The sequence below is a fragment of the Bombina bombina genome, chromosome 1 (genome assembly GCF_027579735.1).
Source record: "Bombina bombina isolate aBomBom1 chromosome 1, aBomBom1.pri, whole genome shotgun sequence".
In the NCBI taxonomy this organism is placed as follows: Eukaryota; Metazoa; Chordata; class Amphibia; order Anura; family Bombinatoridae; genus Bombina; species Bombina bombina.
This window is the reverse complement of record NC_069499.1, coordinates 1,454,346,017-1,454,362,397: the sequence shown is the minus strand read 5'-3', so window position 1 is coordinate 1,454,362,397 and position 16,381 is coordinate 1,454,346,017.

Below are 16,381 nucleotides of genomic sequence, written 5' to 3'. Positions count from 1 at the left end.
TCTCCGACTGCAGGGATGCAGTTTGTGCAGAGGTAAAATAACCTAAAGTGAATATCTCAAAGAGCAATGAGCAATTACTTCTTAATAGAAGATTACAAGTTTGGAGAGCAACAAATCTTTAGTAATGAACCAAAAGGTGACCTGAGAAATAAATATTAGCTAAAACCTAAACGCATGAAGCTTTATCAGGTCTCACTTCAATTATCAGGCAGTTAGCAAGTGAGCAAAGGAAGCTTAAATAGCAAAAGGAAGCAGATGGGAGGGATATACCTTAAAAGGTATATCACACAGCGCTAGGGTTAATAGCAGATTTAGCTCCCTTCTTAGACTTTAAAACAGTACCCAGGCAATCGGAAAAAACTTGAGCAGGCGGGCAAACCATGCCCTCCTCACAATATAAGCAGGTATTATTAAGCACTACAGAAGGAGTGGAACCTTCTAACATATTATCAGAGTCCTCATAGTAGGTATGTAATCCCACAGTAGAAAGAAAAAAAATGATACAAAAATAAACGTTTTAAATATAGAAAGGCACCTTTACAAAACCAATGGTTGGGGCACTCATCACTACCTAGACAAGTTGTCAAGAAAATGCTCCTCAGGAGTGCTGTCTGCAGCAGGATCGTAACGAAGTGAATGAAGCCGCACCCGGTCACATGGTGTGCAAGGAAGATCTCCCATGCTATGAAAAAGAGTGCAAAGCTATTAGGAGCTGCGCAACTTCACAAAAGTGAAACCTGTCTGTTCCAGCCAAAAGTACAGACTAAATGAGCCCTGAAAACGTTCTTCACAAATGTTAAAGCAGTATATAAACTCCCCAAACTGTTCCCAATAAACTCCCACTGAGGAGATATTAACCCTCGATTCTACTGAGGTATAGAGGAGTCACACTGTGACCCTATATAAGGCGTCCCTGCTATATGAATATAACACAGACTTACCCTCCAGGATCTGTGCTGGGAAATAGATACAGCCTCTCAAGTGTGACAGTAGTGATGCTCTCACAGGGACCTGAGTGTGGAAAAGCAAGCAGTGTAACTCGTTAACACTAATTGCTCAGGAGTTGTTAGACAGTCTGGATGGCTTCGCAGAAAAACTTTCCCTGCATCTCCAGACTAACTTTCATCAATACTCTCACTGAGAGGTTTATATGATTATTTAAAACTCCAGTCTTTTCTTGAAGGGAACATACCCATTAAGGACTATCCGAATCTTCTCTGCCATCCTCCTACAGTGACGAAAGCCAAAGATTGACTAGGAGGATAGGGGAAGTGGGAGGGATATTTAAGCCTTTGGCTGGGGTGTATTTGCTTCCTCCTGGTGGCCAGGTGTTGTATTTTCCCAACAGTAAGGAGTGAAGTTGTGGACTCTCCCTGCCTTATAAAAAGAAAAAACAAAATGTATGCTTACCTGATAAATGTATTTCTTTCTTGACACGGTGAGTGCATGGATAATCAGTAATTACTGTTGGGAATATCACTCCTGGCCAGTAGGAGGAGGCAAAGAGCACCACAGCAAAGCTGTTAAAGGGACACTGAACCCAATTTTTTTCTTTCATGATTAAGATAGAACATGAAATTTTAAGCAAATTTCTAATTTACTCCTATTACCAATTTTTCTTCATTCTCTTGCTATCTTTAGTTTAAAAGCAGGAATGTAAATCTTAGCAGCTAATCCATTTTAGGTTCAGCACCATGGATAGCACTTGGTTATTGGAGGCTTACATTTGCCCACCAATAAGCAAGCATACCCCAGGTTCTCAATCAAAAATGGGCGGGCTCCTATGCATCACATTCCTGCTTTTTAAATAAAGATAGCAAGAGAATGAAGAATAAATCCTGGCGAAAATCCTTAGTCGCCTACAAATAGTATTCAACGCACGCACCACATCTAGGTTGTGCAATAAAAGCTCCTTATGAGAAGAAGGATTAGGACACAATGAAGGAACAACGATTTCTTGATTAATATTTCTATCTGAAACCACTTTACGAAGGAAACCTAACTTAGTATGCAGTACCACCTTGTCCTAATGAAAGATAAGGTAAGGGGATTCACACTGTAACGCAGAGAGTTCAGAGACCCTTAGAGCCGAAGAAATTGCAACAAGAAAAAAAACTTTCCCAGACAACATTTTAATATCTAAGGAATGCATAGGCTCAAACGGAAACTGCTGAAGAAATGTAAGAACAAGGTTAAGACTCCAGGGAGGAGTAACAGGTTTGAACACAGGCCTGATTCTGACCAAGGCCTGACAGAAGGATTGCACATCTGGCACATCTGCCAGGCGCTTGTGCAACAAAATAGACAAGGCAAATATTTGACCCTTCAAAGTACTCGCAGACAAACCCTACTCCAGACCCTCCTGGAGAAAGGACAAAATCCTAGCAATCCTGACTCCACAAGAAACCCTTGGATTCACACCAGTACAGATATTTACGCCATATCTTATGGTAAATCTTTCTAGTCACAGGTTTACGAGCCTGGATCAAGGTCTCAATGACCGACTCTGAAAACCTGCGCTTAGATAGAATTAAGTGTTCAATCTCCAAGCAGTCAGCTTCAGAGAAACGAGATTTGGATGAAGGAAGGGCCCTTAAAGTAGAAGGTCCTTCCTCAGTGGAAGTCTCCAAGGTAGAAGAGATGACATCTCTACTAGGTCTGCATACCAGATCCTGCGAGGCCAAGTCGGTGCAATGAGAATCACTGATGCCCTCTCCTGTTTGATTCGAGCAATGACCCGTGGAAAGAGAGCGAACGGAGGAAACAGGTATGCTAGACTGAAATTCCAAGGAACTGCCAGACCATCTATCAGAACGGCCTGAGGATCCCTTGACCTTGACACGTACTTTGGGAGCTTGGCATTCTGCAGAGACGCCATGAGATCCAGCTCTGGCTGTCCCCATTTGAGGGTCAAGCTGGAAAACACCTCCAGATGGAGTTCCCACTTCCCGGGATAAAAAGTCTTTTGGCTCAGAAAATCTGCTTCCCAATTGTCCACTCCTGGAATGTGTATAGCCGATAGACAGCATTTATAGGTCTCCGCCCACTGAATAATTCTGGCCACCTCTTTCATGGCCAAGGAACTCCGAGTTCCTCCCTGTTGGTTGATGTAAGCCACCGATGTTATGTTGTCCGACTGGAACCTGATAAACCGGGCTGAAGCTGAGGCCAGGCCAGTAGAGCATTGAAGATTGCTCTCAGCTCTAGGATGTTTATGGGGAGATCTGACTCTTCCTGAGTCCAGCGACCCTGAGCTTTCAACGAACCCCAGACTGCTCCCCAACCTAATAGGCTGGCATCCGTGGTCACAATCACCCAAAACCACCACGGAAGAGATTCTCTTGTCGCCTGATCCAGATTTATTCACAGAGACAGATCTGCATAGTCCCCATTCCACTGCCTGAGCATGCATAACTGCAGAGGTCAAGATTTGGAACCAAGCAAACGGAATGATGTCCATGGCAGCTACCATCAGACCAATTACCTCCATACATTGAGCCACTGACGGACGAAGAGAGGACTGAAGGGCAAGACAAGAATCGAAAATCTTTGTCTTTCTGACCTCTGTCAGAAAAATCTTCATTGATAGGGAGTCTATTATGGTCCCCAAGAACACTACCCTTGTAGCGGATCCTAACCGGAGTGTAATGCTGAGCCACCAAAAATAACATCTCCCGAACACAGTCCACAGTGCCCTGGCAAACTGCTTGATTATATTAACTCCAACTAGGTGAAAATAAACGTCCCTTTTTAAGCATCACCTAGCTGCAGAAGTGCCAAATTCTCATTTCCAAGAAAAATAAATATGGCACTTACCTTAAAATCATCTGACCGGCAGCAGGGCAGCTCACCTGGTTTGAGAGGATCCCATACCTCACATGGACCTGTGAAAGAAGAAAGAATCCGAGTAAGCTTACTCAGGATTTCTGGATAGGGCAGCAAAATCTTGAGAAATCGCAGTGAGGATTGTACGTCACAAGTTTCCAAGTGCTCAAAAGCCACCACTGTCCTACTGAAGAGACTGATGTGGGTTACAGCTAGACCCCAGAAAAGATCAGAGCAAACCTGCTCTGCTTTAAAATAATAAAATCTTGATTGAAGACAACTTCTTATCAGACATCTAAACTTCACCTCCTCCTGGCAATGCATGCAAAGAGAATGACTGGGGGATTGTGGGTAGGGAAGTGATACTTAACAGCTTTGCTGTGGTGCACTTTGCCTCCTCCTGCTGGCCAGGAGTGATATTCCCAACAGTAATTACTGATGATCCGTGGACTCAACGTGTCATTAGAAAGAAAAAGAATTAAAAATCACTAAAGTTGTTTTTAACTAAAAAAGCTGAAAGACAAAAGCACATATCATACATGGAGCCCTTCGTAGCTCAACGGTGTGCTACACCTGTGTTTGGCAATATGTAGCACCCCCATAGAACCACAACTGGTCTCGTCATCCTTTCAATGAGGAAAATAGCAATTGTAAAAAATCTACTAAATGAACAGTGAAACATATATTGTTTGAACTAGAACTAAACATAAACTATTTTTATTTTTACGGAGCATACAGTATGTGTTGTGTAAACATGCCACCTTGAGCAATGTTCAACTATAGGACCAGCACTATTATCAGAGTCCAGGTACTACCGAGCTTTACCGCCAAACACATAAAATGTAGCAAAAAATTCAAATGTGGTAGACCTGATGTATATAAAATCCCTTTATTGCTTCATCAAGGGGATCCAAAAACACAATGTTTCAGGGTCGTTCCCCTTAATCATGATTAAGGGGAACGCCAAACCCCCTCCACACTGCTAAGATCAATATTCACTGGATATTTGGTTGGATTGCTGGAAAGGATGAAAGGCACAGCCACATCTGGACAGAGAGGGTCAGATAACCTTGTTTTTTTTTTAATAATATTTCGCCTGGTGGACAAATTGGAAGACTGCGAGACTGAAATGAGCATTTCTCTTGGACCTGATAAACCTTTGAACAAGCAGTAGTAAACCCTAGAAAAGTTTGCAATAAACATGTTATAAAAAGGACCTTAGTAATTTTTGTAAACCATAAAATGGAATTATGCACTGGTTTTTATCTCAGACCTTTATATGCATCAGATTTGTGAGTATACCACTTGATGCATACACACATACACCAATGGAGCTTTTAACCCATTATGCCAGCACTATTCTAGCATTAGATATATGCATGAACCATGCAAGATGACCTAAGAAGTCTCGCCAGGACAGTGAGATCCCTCAAAGAATTTTAGAAATGCAAATTTTTGCTTGAGGGCTGTTTATCTCGCTATGCAGGGCTCTGGATCTGAAAGCCAGACACCTACATTACGATATAAGGTCTAAAAAACAAAACAAAGATTGTGCATGATTTATCTCCATGCAGCAAGTTTTAGATCAGGCCAAAAGGTAAGAACTGAGACCCATCATGCCAGCTGTAAGCACATGTGTGAACCCTGCAGTCCATTTTTGTCAGCTATATGCCAAAGGCAGACACAAAAACAGACTCATGGCTACTGTGACTGTATTTATAATGCCAGCTATATGCTGCATACCCCATTTTATTAGCAATATGTTTATTTAAAACTTTAGATGTTTGTGTGTGTGTATATATATATATATATATATATATATATATATATATACACTATATACAGTATATATGGCCATGTGAGACTTCAGATAAGCTCCATGTCTCCTGCAGCCTTATTATGAAAGCAATACAATGAGAAGACCTAGATCAAATGCTCAGCCCCTGTAGCTCCTTTATGTTAGTTGTATTCACTGGTGAGATAACAGAATAGATGTGGAGAAGTCTAATTAATGCCAACTGTATCATACCAGCCATGTGTCTACAAACCAGATCAGATGAAACACGTAGCACCTGGTATATATCAAGTGTATGTGTAGCATCCCCTTACCTTTAGTCTCTCGTAGTGGCGCTGCTCCTCCATTTGCAAGAATATGATGGAGAGGAAGGTGAGTGCTTGTTCTAGCTGCAGCATCTACAGAGCAGCCAGACAGTGACATGGATAAATGCATCACTGCATAGCATTCTGTAGTAACAGTAGACTACCAGGTGGGCTACCAGTTGCAAACAGATTCCTCTGCCTTTATGGTCCCTGGTTTTGCTGCCCAGGCTTCAATGCTTAAAGTACTGCAACTCACTTTTCGATCTCCATCTCCTTTGTATCTCTTCCCTTTTGATACTTAAAAGGGACACTAACACTAAAATTAAAATTCCATGATTCAGACAGACATACGCAATTTCAAACAACTTTTCACTTATATTATTAGATTTACTTTGTTCCCTTGGTAACCTTTTTTTGAAAAGTAGACTCAGGAGTAGCAATGCACTACTGGGTGGTAGCTGAATATATCAGGGGAACAAATGTCATATGTGCCACCACCAATCACCAGCTAGTTCCAGTGTGTTGGAAATTACAAATAATTTGTTTACAGCAGAGAAAACTGCAGTCTTCATCGAAACTACTTTACTCTAGAGCTGTTGCGGTGTTATATTTTTATAATCTCTATATAATAGAGATTATATCAGGAAACCTAGGCTTCCTTATATAATCTCTTTTGCTGAGGACAATTTGGGACAGATAAAATGTGCACAGCCACTGATTCCACACTTATCTGTCCCTAGTTGTCCTAAGCAGAACCTATATAAGGGGAAAACCTAGGTTTTGTTAAAGTAATAAAAGAGTTTTGTTTCTAACGTGCTGTAGATGCAGTGTGTTGGAAATTACAAGTAATGAGTTTACAGCAGAGAAAACGGCGGTCTTCATCGAAACCACTTTACTCTAGAGCTGTTGTGGTGTTATATTTTTAAGTCGTATTCCGAATAGCTGGCCCCATGCCTGCAGTATTGTTTTTTTTTACTGCAGGTGGCGCAGGAAGCGACCAGTTTGTTTGCTATTTGAACACATGGCACATCCCTTCAGACCGTTAGAGCAATGTAAACTTATAGCAAGTGAATATGACAAAGGAATACTGAACATAGATTTTTCCATTCATTATTCAGATAGAGCATGCATTTTTTTTTTAGCAGACAACCCAAAGTATTGATCTAGGCCCATTATGGTATATTTCATGCCACCATTTCACCGCCAAATGCGATCAAATAAATTTTTTTTTCACTTTTTAGCAATCTTTAGGTTTCTCACTGAAATTATTTTCAAACAGCTTGTGCAATTATGGCATAAATGGTTGTAAATGCTTCTCTGGGATCCCGTTTGTTTAGAAATAGCAGACATACAGTATATGGCTTTGGTGTTGTTTTTTTTGGTAATTAGAAGGCTGCTAAATGCCGCTGCGCACCACATGAGTATTATGCCCAGCAGTGAAGGGGTTAATTAGGGAGCTTGTAGGGTTCACTTTAGCTGTAGTGAAGTAGACAACCCAAAGTATTGATCTAGGCCCATTTTGGTATATTTCATGCCACCATTTAACCGCCAAATGCCATCAAATAAAAAAAATGTTTACTTTTTCACAAACGGCTTGTGCAATCATGGCACAAATGGTTGTAAATGCTTCTCTGGGATCCCCTTTGTTCAGAAATAGCAGACAAATAAGGCATTAGCATTACTTTTTGGTAATAATAAGGCCACTAAATGCCGCTGCGCACCACACTTTTATTATGCCCAGCAGTGATGAGGTTAGTTAGGTAGCTTGTAGGGTTAATTTTAGCTTAAGTGTAGAGATCAGCCTCCCACCTGACACATCTCACCCACTGATCCCTCCCAAACAGCTTTCTTCCCTCCCCACCCCACAATTGTCTGCAAGTATAAAAAAAAAAAGTTTTTTTTTTTAAATTATATATCTTCTGCAGTGTAGGATCCCCCCTTACCACCCAACCTCCCTTGGCACCCCAAACAGCTCTCTAACCCTCCCCCTCTTACCATTTGGTGCCATTTTGGGTACTGGCAGCTGTCTGCCAGTACCTACTTTTCAAAATAACTTGCCCATTACTTATATAAATATTTATTTTTCTGTAGTGTAGCTGCCCCCCTCAATGCCCCCCAGCCCCTCCCAGATCACTTTTAAAACATAATTTCTCCCTCCCAACAAGACTTCAAATGCACATAAGTGCAGATTGCGGGCACACACACGCGCTCCCGCACGCACCGGGGACTGATCCGACACTGCCGCCCACCCGCCTCCCTGCAGCTGCTCCCACCCACCAACGATCGGCAACATCGCTGGCCGATGCAGAGAGGGCCACAGAGTGGCCCTCTTTGCATCGGTGCCAAAAAACAGAATTTATGCTTACCTGATAAATTACTTTCTCCAACGGTGTGTCCGGTCCACGGCGTCATCCTTACTTGTGGGATATTCTCTTCCCCAACAGGAAATGGCAAAGAGTCCCAGCAAAGCTGGTCACATGATCCCTCCTAGGCTCCGCCCACCCCAGTCATTCGACCGACGGACAGGAGGAAATATATATAGGAGAAACCATATGATACCGTGGTGACTGTAGTTAGAGAAAATAATTCATCAGACCTGATTAAAAAACCAGGGCGGGCCGTGGACCGGACACACCGTTGGAGAAAGTAATTTATCAGGTAAGCATAAATTCTGTTTTCTCCAACATTGGTGTGTCTGGTCCACGGCGTCATCCTTACTTGTGGGAACCAATACCAAAGCTTTAGGACACGGATGAAGGGAGGGAGCAAATCAGGTCACCTAAACGGAAGGAACCACAGCTTGCAAAACCTTTCTCCCAAAAATAGCCTCCGAAGAAGCAAAAGTATCAAATTTGTAAAATTTGGCAAAAGTGTGCAGTGAAGACCAAGTCGCTGCCTTACATATCTGGTCAACAGAAGCCTCGTTCTTGAAGGCCCATGTGGAAGCCACAGCCCTAGTGGAGTGAGCTGTGATTCTTTCGGGAGGCTGCCGTCCGGCAGTCTCATAAGCCAATCGGATAATGCTTTTAAGCCAAAAGGAAAGAGAGGTAGAAGTCGCTTTTTGACCTCTCCTTTTACCAGAATAAACAACAAACAAGGAAGATGTTTGTCTGAAATCTTTAGTAGCCTCTAAATAGAATTTTAGAGCACGGACTACGTCCAAATTGTGTAACAAACGTTCCTTCTTTGAAACTGGATTCGGACACAAAGAAGGTACAACTATCTCCTGGTTAATATTTTTGTTAGAAACAACTTTCGGAAGAAAACCAGGCTTAGTACGCAAAACCACCTTATCTGCATGGAACACCAGATAGGGCGGAGAACACTGCAGAGCAGATAACTCTGAAACTCTTCTAGCAGAAGAAATTGCAACTAAAAACAAAACTTTCCAAGATAGTAACTTAATATCTATGGAATGTAAAGGTTCAAACGGAACCCCTTGAAGAACTGAAACAACTAGATTTAGACTCCAGGGAGGAGTCAAAGGTCTGTAAACAGGCTTGATCCTAACCAGAGCCTGAACAAATGCTTGAACATCTGGCACGGCTGCCAGTCTTTTGTGAAGTAAAACAGATAAAGCAGAGATCTGTCCCTTTAGAGAACTTGCAGATAATCCTTTCTCCAAACCTTCTTGTAGAAAGGATAGAATCTTAGGAATTTTTATCTTGTTCCATGGGAATCCTTTGGATTCACACCAACAGATATATTTTTTCCATATTTTATGGTAAATTTTTCTAGTTACAGGCTTTCTAGCCTGAATCAGAGTATCTATTACAGAATCTGAAAACCCACGCTTTGATAAAATCAAGCGTTCAATCTCCAAGCCGTCAGTTGGAGGGAAACCAGATTCGGATGTTCGAATGGACCCTGAACAAGAAGGTCCTGTCTCAAAGGTAGCTTCCATGGTGGAGCCGATGACATATTCACCAGGTCTGCATACCAAGTCCTGCGTGGCCACGCAGGAGCTATCAAGATCACCGAGGCCCTCTCCTGATTGATCCTGGCTACCAGCCTGGGAATGAGAGGAAATGGTGGGAATACATAAGCTAGGTTGAAGGTCCAAGGTGCTACTAGTGCATCTACTAGAGTCGCCTTGGGATCCCTGGATCTGGACCCGTAGCAAGGAACCTTGAAGTTCTGACGAGACGCCATCAGATCCATGTCTGGAATGCCCCATAATTGAGTTATTTGGGCAAAGATTTCTGGCTGGAGTTCCCACTCCCCCGGATGGAATGTCTGACGACTCAGAAAATCCGCTTCCCAATTTTCCACTCCTGGGATGTGGATCGCAGACAAGTGGCAGGAGTGATCCTCCGCCCATTGAATTATCTTGGTCACTTCTTTCATCGCCAGGGAACTCCTTGTTCCCCCCTGATGATTGATATATGCAACGGTCGTCATGTTGTCTGATTGAAACCTTATGAATTTGGCCTTTGCTAGTTGAGGCCAAGCTCTGAGAGCATTGAATATCGCTCTCAGTTCCAGAATGTTTATCGGGAGAAGAGACTCTTCCCGAGACCATAGACCCTGAGCTTTCAGGGATTCCCAGACCGCGCCCCAGCCCACTAGACTGGCGTCGGTCGTGACAATGACCCACTCTGGTCTGCGGAAGCTCATTCCCTGTGACAGATTGTCCAGGGTCAGCCACCAACGGAGTGAATCTCTGGTCTTTTGATCTACTTCAATCATCGGAGACAAGTCTGTATAATCCCCATTCCACTGTCTGAGCATGCACAGTTGTAATGGTCTTAGATGAATTCGTGCAAAAGGAACTATGTCCATTGTTGCAACCATCAATCCTATTACTTCCATGCACTGCGCTATGGAAGGACGAGGAACAGAATGAAGTACTTGACAAGAGCTTATAAGTTTTGATTTTCTGACCTCTGTCAGAAAAATCCTCATTTCTAAGGAATCTATTATTGTTCCCAAGAAGGGAACTCTTGTTGACGGGGACAGAGAACTTTTTTCTTTGTTCACCTTCCATCCGTGAGATCTGAGAAAGGCTAGGACGATGTCCGTATGAGCCTTTGCTTTTGACAGGGACGACGCTTGAATTAGGATGTCGTCCAAGTAAGGTACTACTGCAATGCCCCTTGGTCTTAGAACCGCTAGAAGGGACCCTAGTACCTTTGTGAAAATCCTTGGAGCAGTGGCTAATCCGAATGGAAGTGCCACAAACTGGTAATGCTTGTCCAGAAAAGCGAACCTTAGGAACTGATGATGTTCCTTGTGGATAGGAATATGTAGGTACGCATCCTTTAAATCCACGGTAGTCATAAATTGACTTTCCTGGATGGTGGGTAGGATCGTTCGAATAGTTTCCATTTTGAACGATGGTACCCTGAGAAATTTGTTTAGGATCTTCAGATCCAAAATTGGTCTGAATGTTCCCTCTTTTTTGGGAACTATGAACAGATTGGAATAAAATCCCATTCCTTGTTCTCTTATTGGAACTGGATGTATCACTCCCATCTTTAACAGGTCTTCTACACAATGTAAGAATGCCTGTCTCTTTATTTGGTTTGAAGATAAGTGAGACCTGTGGAACCTTCCCCTTGGGGGTAGTTCCTTGAATTCCAGGAGATAACCTTGAGAAACTATTTCTAGCGCCCAAGGATCCTGAACATCTCTTGCCCAAGCCTGAGCAAAGAGAGAGAGTCTGCCCCCCACTAGATCCGGTCCCGGATCGGGGGCTATCCCTTCATGCTGTTTTGGTAGCAGTGGTAAGCTTCTTGGCCTGCTTACCCTTGTTCCAGCCTTGCATTGGTTTCCAGGCTGGTTTGGGTTGTGAAGTATTACCCTCTTGCTTAGAGGATGCAGAATTAGAGGCTGGTCCATTTCTGCAAAAGGGACGAAAATTAGGCTTATTTTTAGCCTTAAAAGACCTATCCTGTGGGAGGGCGTGGCCCTTTCCCCCAGTGATGTCTGAAATAATCTCTTTCAAATGTGGTCCAAATAATGTTTTACCTTTGAAAGGAATGTTAAGCAATTTTGTCTTGGAAGACACATCCGCTGACCAAGACTTTAGCCAAAGCGCTCTGCGCGCCACGATAGCAAACCCTGAATTTTTCACCGCTAATCTAGCTAATTGCAAAGCGGCATCTAAAACAAAAGAGTTAGCCAATTTAAGTGCTTGAACTCTGTCCATAACCTCCTCATACGAAGATTCTTTACTGAGCGACTTTTCTAGTTCCTCGAACCAGAAACACGCTGCCGTAGTGACAGGAACAATGCATGAAATTGGTTGTAGAAGGTAACCTTGCTGTACAAAAATCTTTTTAAGCAAACCCTCTAATTTTTTATCCATAGGATCTTTGAAAGCACAACTATCTTCGATAGGAATAGTAGTGCGTTTGTTTAGAGTAGAAACCGCCCCCTCGACCTTGGGGACTGTCTGCCATAAGTCCTTTCTGGGGTCGACTATAGGAAATAATTTCTTAAATATAGGGGGGGGAACAAAAGGTATGCCGGGCTTTTCCCACTCTTTATTTACTATGTCCGCCACCCGCTTGGGTATAGGAAAAGCGTCGGGGGGCACCGGAACCTCTAGGAACTTGTCCATCTTACATAATTTCTCTGGAATGACCAAATTGTCACAATCATCCAGAGTAGATAACACCTCCTTAAGCAGTGCGCGGAGATAATTTAAATTTAAATGTCACAACATCAGGTTCAGCTTGATGAGAAATTTTTCCTGAATCTGAGATTTCTCCATCAGACAAAACCTCCCTCATGGCCCCTTGAGATTGGTGTGAGGGTATGTCAGAACAGTTATCATCAGCGCCCTCTTGCTCTTCAGTGTTTAAAACAGAGCAATCGCGCTTTCTCTGATAAGTAGGCATTTTGGATAAAAGATTTGCTATGGAGTTATCCATTACAGCCGTTAATTGTTGCATGGTAATAAGTATTGGCGCACTAGATGTACTAGGGGCCTCCTGTGTGGGCAAAACTGGTGTAGACACAGTAGGGGATGATGTAGTATGTTTACTCCCCTCATTTGAGGAATCATCTTGGGCAATATCATTATCTGTGGCATTACTGTCCTTACTTTGTTTGGACACTATGGCACAATTATCACATAAATTTAAATGGGGAGACACATTGGCTTTCATACATATAGAACATAGCTTATCTGATGGTACAGACATGTTAAACAGGCTTAAACTTGTCAACAAAGCACAAAAAACGTTTTAAAATAAAACCGTTACTGTCTCTTTAAATTTCAAACTGAAAACACTTTATTACTGAATATGTGAAAAAGTATGAAGGAATTGTTCAAATTACCAAAATTTCACCACAGTGTCTTAAGGCATTAAAAGTATTGCACACCAAATTTCAGAGCTTTAGCCCTTAAAATAACGGAACTGGAGCCGTTTTTAAATTTAACCCCTATACAGTCCCAGCTATATGCTTTGCTGAGACCCAACCAAGCCCAGAGGGGAATACGATACCAAATGACGCCTTCTAGAAGCTTTTTTAGTGATTCTTAGATCCTCACACATGCATCTGCATGCCTTGCTCTCCAAAAACAACTGCGCAGTAATGGCGCGAAAATGAGGCTCAGTCTATAACTAGAAAGGCCCCCAGACTAAAAAAGGTGTCCAACACAGTGTCTGCCGTTTTTTAAACGTTCCCCAAGATTATAATGCCAATTATTAGCTAGAATCTGCATAATATGCCCCAATAAAGCAATCGTTTTAGCCCATAAAAATGTCTACCAGTTTTTAAGCCCTTTTTTAAGCCCTTTATTCTTTTATGTTTGACTAAGAAAATGGCTTACCGGTCCCCATGAGGGGAAATGACAGCCTTCCAGCATTACATGGTCTTGTTAGAAATATGGCTAGTCATACCTTAAGCAGAAAAGTCTGCTAACTGTTTCCCCCAACTGAAGTTACTTCATCTCAACAGTCCTGTGTGGAAACAGCAATCGATTTTAGTTACTGTCTGCTAAAATCATCTTCCTCTTACAAACAGAAATCTTCATCCTTTTCTGTTTCAGAGTAAATAGTACATACCAGCACTATTTTAAAATAACAAACACTTGATAGAAGAATAAAAACTACATTTAAACACCAAAAAACTCTTAACCATCTCCGTGGAGATGTTGCCTGTGCAACGGCAAAGAGAATGACTGGGGTGGGCGGAGCCTAGGAGGGATCATGTGACCAGCTTTGCTGGGACTCTTTGCCATTTCCTGTTGGGGAAGAGAATATCCCACAAGTAAGGATGACGCCGTGGACCGGACACACCAATGTTGGAGAAAAGGTATTGCTCTGATGCCTCAATATTTAGGCATCACAGCAATACCTTGAAAGTGGCTGGAAGTGATCAGGATCGCTTCCAGCTGCTTGAAACCCTTGAGGACGTGCCAGGAACGTCCTTGGTCGTTAAGGATATTTTTTTTGTAGGACTTCCTGGCACGTCCTCGGTTGCGAAGGGGTTAAGCAACTTTCTAATTTACTCCTATTATCAATTTTTCTTTGTTCTCTTGGTATCTTTATTTGAAAAAGCAGGAACGTAAGCTTACAAGCTGGCCCATTTTTGGTTTAAACCCTGGGTAGCGTTTGCAGATTGGTATCTATTTAGCCACCAATCAGCAAGCACTACCGAGGTGCTGAACCAATGATGGGCCGGCTCACAAGCTTGCATTTTCAAATAAAGATACCAATAGAACAAAGAAAAATTGATAATAGGAGTAAATTAGAAAGTTGCTTAAAATTGCATGCTCTATCTGAATCATAAAAGCAAAAATGTGGGTACAGTGTCCCCTTAACAAGGAATTACATAGAGTTTGCCTTTAGCTATTTATAAATGATGGGGGGGGGGGGAGAATCACACTTGCTCTCTCTTTAAATTCACTTTACCTGTAGGAGGGAAATTTAAATGGTAAAAGATTAAGCATAATCGACGGTGCAGTCATTTTCCAGTAGATAAAACAGGCAATTGGTTTCCTGTTTTGGGTAACAGGCATATACTCCCATAGGGGGAGGGGGCAAAAAAATGCCCTGACCATAACATCAATGTAAAGAAACACTAATATATATATATATATATATATATATATATATATATATAGTAGGAAAATGATTCAAAGCACTCTCTGGACTTTTGATAATAAAGGCAAATTTAATTGTGATAGTGACGTTTCGGGACCAAACCTGTCCCTTCTTCTGACAGTCAAACAATGCAAAAACCAAACTTAAATAGGCCATTCAGACCCTCCCCTGTATTGCTACCAATCACAGGTAAGCGTGTGCAAAAGTGAAGACCACACCAAAATAAGGTGTGGAAGAGTGGTTGTGTACAATGTGTAATTATAAAGGTGTCAAAACTTATATAAAACTGAAATCTCATATTAGTGTGATAATCATATATGTTTCTAAGTGAGCTTTGATCAAAATAGTTAAGTTATAAGAGCAATTACTGCCATTTTTCAAAATACATATCAAGGATTCACCCCTCCTTTAGAGTGCACCAAATGGATACTACCACTATTCAAAGGAACCACCCCTATTCATTGATAGGTTCTAGTCCATAGTCATAACATTACTACATAATATAACTATCCTGGTCATCTAGCCACTGAACACAGCTATTTTCTATTGTTATAACTTCACAGCACCCCATATATGTGGTATTATTGAACCACAACACAAAAAAACGATTATACACACCCTGCGATCAACTAACCATTAGATGCTATTGATATCGTCGCATTTGCTGACACACCCCTCCTGCTCTCATAGGTTACGCCTAAACAGCACCTCTCAATTTTCATATGTGTCAAAAACTAAAATAAAATAAGCGTTAGCAACCAGATCCTTATAAGATTAAATGTCAGAGACTTTGGGTACATATCTGTCTTAAGGTGTTTGCCACTCAGATGTTCAGATTATAACAGTATATATCGTGCGATCAGACCGCAACTGAGATCTGTTGTCATCTGTAAACACACCCCTCCTACTCTCATAGGTTAAGTCTAGACAACACCTCTAAAATTCCCTATGTATTGGAAAATAAAATTAGCGTTAACACCAGGATCCTGCTCTCATAGGTTCAGTCTAACCATCACCTATCGATTTCCATATATGTTAGAAAATCAGTTAACATAAGCAACAAAGTCCTTATTTGATTAATATAATTACAACAATGTAAGCCGTGCGATCAGATCGCAACTGTAATCAGCTGTCATCTGGAAACACACCCCCTCCTGCCCTAATAGGTCAGGAGTAAACCGTGCCTCTCCACTTTCATACCTACACAAAAAGCAACAACATGTATACATAGTTTAGTTGTTGACACCTTAATAGTGCCTCTCCCATAGGCTTATAGCAGAATAGGAAGTGTGATCAGATCACCGCTGAAGGTAACAGTCATCCTGAAATCTGTCCCTCATGTTGTTATTGATCACAAATAACAACCGCTTCACGCCCCAAGCGTAATCTAGAACGTA